A 3,948-nucleotide genomic window follows, 5' to 3' on the forward strand; every position below is an offset into this window, starting at 1 on the left:
TTTTAGCAAGAGTTTGTATATGAATCAGAAAAGAGGTAAAATTGTGAGGGTGATTTGATTCAGAATGCAGATATACAGCCAATTGAATATTATGTAGTATATGTGATGATATGTCACACAAAAATGGGCTATTCTATTCACTTCATACACATAAAAGTATCCTCGACTTTCAAAGGCAGATCATGAGAACTATGCTGCAGACGAGAATTTAGCTTCCATCCCAGGTAGGAAGGATGTCCCGGAATGCATGCACCATCTATCTACTAATACATTAAGTAGACTGGTCAGTTTTGTCAGTCATCAAGACCGCACTAAAAAGACAAGGATCAAATAACAAAAATAATGAAATTAAAACAATTGAACTAGGTAAGAACTCACTCGAGTTGACCAATCAAAGTAAAAGTGGTACAGAGAATTCAAGGCCCATCATCTTCTTGATCTTCCATTTCTTCAAGAATGACATACTTTGTGGTGGCATCTTTAGTAACCGAGCCTCCTATTTCATCTTCACTCGACTGACCCTTTTGTAATTTCTTGTACCTGAGAAATACAAGCCATCCAGCAATTCAAAATCATCTCAACCATGACTTGAGAAGCCAGAAGAACAATCAAGAATGACAAAGTTAAGGCTGCCTTAGCAAACAGTGAATCTATATCTTCTACTAAATAGATAGCTACAAATATCAGTATGACAACAAGAAAACTTTTACTAACAGATAAGAAACAAATTAAATGGTTTTTACTTCATCAACATGGAGAGAAGAATAACAAGTTCACAGCTCCCTCTAATACCAATGTCGTGTTACTTGCTTGTACCAGTTAAACAAGCTGACACCAACCATAATTGTCCCAAGACCAAGCCCTTTCAACCAGGTAAATTCGCCATGAAAGTAAAATACAGCAACCTGAAGATGCCATCCAGAGAGTTGATTGCAGGTCAGTTTCATACAAAAAGCAATGAACTTCAACAAAAGAGATTTTTAATGTGTATAATCAGTATCTCAGTTCATACCAAAATAGTAATAGCCTCCTTGACAACTCCCACTATTGTCACTGTAACTGCACTTGTAACATATACAAGAATAAATTCTGTCAACACCTGCAACAAATCTGTTCATATAAGGAAAAAAGAAATGCATATAAAAAAAATTTTAAATATAAGAGTTGATTATATTGTTGAGCTCTGCATAATATCTGTTTGGGAAGACTAGTAACAAATGAATAATATATATTACATTAAATTTTTTATTTTGACAGGCCCTATCTTTTTTAGATATAAATAAAAAAGGAGGCCACCATTAAAATTTTGGAACTTTGGAGGATCATTAACAAGCTAAATTCAAATCTCTGAATCCAGAATTCATACCATGAAGAAAGCCAGAGTTCCACCAAAAAGCATCAGTAAACAACTTCTGGTGATAAAAACAGCATATATAAGCTCCTCCTTCTCTAAAAAAAAAAACCCTTCTCAAACATGCTATTATTGTATTAAATTTTTGTACTTAATTATTTTGTTTATTGATTTATAGTATGGTCATCAAAAAATAAATAGTTTTTTTTTTTAAATGCCATTGATAATGTGCCATGTTGTGAGTAACATTCCAGGTGATTTTAATATGGAAAATATATTATTTATCAAAAGTTTTAAATATTTTACTTTGAGAAAAAACTTCATAAGGTAAAAAGTGTAATTTTTTTTGAGTACTATTAACTCTGTTACAATGTAATATCTGTTCATAACTACTTTCCTAACTCTGTTACAATGTAATATCTGTTCATAACTACTTTCCTAACCAAAGGAAGTACAAAGAGCCAATATCGCCTTCACTGAGACTCGAACCCACCCCTCTCATGTGAGAGTGCAACCGGGTGTCACTAGACCACAAGGTATTTGGCAAAAAGTGTAATTAATTACATGAATATTGAATTGCATGATTCTTGAAGGCAAGAGGCATAAATTTTATGGTGTGCGTGGACCAAAGCAGGGATCCATCAGAGTCCATGAGAAACAAGCCTCCATCTCGCCTCAGTTCCACGCTTGCATTTACTGTCACAGTTCGCTTCTGGATAGCAGACCACATTAGATACTGGTGGTGGCGAGGCAAGTTGTAATTATAAAAATATTGGGCATAGAGGACACCGAAGAGGCAGGTAGTGCCCAAGTAATCACAGATTAGGCCACATGCAAAGCTCGTATAAGAATTGATTTGTCTGAACAGGATAACCCTGGATAATCCAACTCCATCTGAATAATTTGGGACATAGGAGCTAATGTTGGTCCAGGGAATAATAGAGGAGGAGTTGGCAATATTATACTCCGAAAGCGGTTGGCCACAGATAAGGCTGGATTGCGAACAAAGGATAAGTACTAGGAGAGCTGCTGCTGCTGCAAGGATATGTAATGATGATTGGATTTGGGTGTAGTAGTAATGCGAAGCCATTATTGTGTGTGTGTATGTGCAATCAAAGGATCGGATCGGAGGAGCAACAGTTTAATGGGTAGGAAACCAAACCAAACCAATGTCACAAGTCACACAAGTCCACACATCATAACGCGTAAGCTAGTAATTAAGCCAAGTCTACGGTCTACCAATCCAGTCTTCTTATGCCCTACTGTCATAAATTTTCTGCACTCATTCAATTTTGGAAGCAAAAATACAACTTGAGCTGCAAAAACCTACTCTCAATTTTCTCCCAGCAAAATAATATCAATAGAGATAATATATAGTTTATAGTGTCTTTTCTATTTAAATTATTTTATCTAATTGATTATATTTCATATTTTTCATAAATATTTTTTTTAACATTTCAAAGTGCTTTAAAATTTTGCCTCACCCAAGTATATTTCTGGCGGCTCCACCTTGACTATCCCGTAGTTCATCATAAACGTAACATTGTATTGTAATTTATAATGTGTTTTGTATTTTAATCATATTATCAGTGTCTAATATTTTGTTATACACATTTTTAAATTCATTTAACTTTGTTCCCACTCAAAAAAAAAAAAAAATTAAATCGGTCAGTGATTGGAACAATCCCAAGCAAATTGATCTAACGGTTGACTTGGTAATTACAATGTTCTAAATTTAAATCTCATTTAAATCCATCAGCTATTAACAATCTCGCCTGGTATACCTCTCAAAAGCAAAAGCTTCAATTCGGAATGCATGGAATTGAAACCAAGATATATCACAGATCAAGCTATCAATACATCACATGTCATCCAAATTATATTCCACGGTGGTCTCCTTTGGCTGTCTCCTTCAGTATCAAGGAAAATGACATTGAAGAAGTCGAACAGCTACTGCTACCTATCTATGGGCATCAACTCCATTAATGTCTGCGGGGACAACAAAACTAGAGGCATTACAACACCGACACCGTGAACAATACGTTACTATACGTTGGCCTGGGATGCTGATCGATTGAGAAAAATAGCATTGGTTGACTCCGATCCGGCCGGCCTATTTTTCTTCAAGTTCCGGGTCCGACAATAATTAAGTTGATGTTTATTTTTGGCTTTCATTTTTCCTTGTCAGTTTTGATAGATTATCCTTACCAATTTAAATATCATTGCTTCAATTGCAGCATGCATTTGGCTTTCACTTGCCTAGCTAAGTCAAACAAATTAAATACGCTTTACATGCGGTCATGAGTTTACATTGCCAATTACTATTATTATTATTCTTATCTATTTTGTTAGTGGCAGAATTTAGGGAAATGCCCTAACGTGGTTTGTGGCTATTACATAGAATTGAAGTTAACCCAATGCCCTAACATGGTTTACTCATTTTGTGTAATTTGTGAGCTATTTTATAGAAGTGAGTTTTACTCAATGCATATCCTTAGAATAGTGACTACGAGTTTCTCTTTAACCTTTAACTTAATTTTGTTGTCGTTTTTGGTAAATTTTGTGTGCCTCCTACAACCTACCATGACACATATCAG

The 3,948-nt window shown here is 35.0% G+C and overlaps 1 long non-coding RNA gene across 1 annotated transcript; it reads right to left on the reverse strand.

The window, feature by feature from the left end:
- On the reverse strand, positions 1 to 494 carry LOC116004673. The gene is made up of 2 exons (XR_004094842.1): positions 379 to 494; positions 1 to 260 (listed from the first exon to the last, which is right to left on the reverse strand). It is a non-coding gene; the product is annotated as an uncharacterized LOC116004673 (long non-coding RNA).
- Between the last annotated feature and the right edge of the window lie 3,454 nt (positions 495 to 3,948).

The sequence above is a fragment of the Ipomoea triloba genome, chromosome 2 (genome assembly GCF_003576645.1).
Source record: "Ipomoea triloba cultivar NCNSP0323 chromosome 2, ASM357664v1".
Lineage (NCBI taxonomy): Eukaryota > Viridiplantae > Streptophyta > Magnoliopsida > Solanales > Convolvulaceae > Ipomoea > Ipomoea triloba.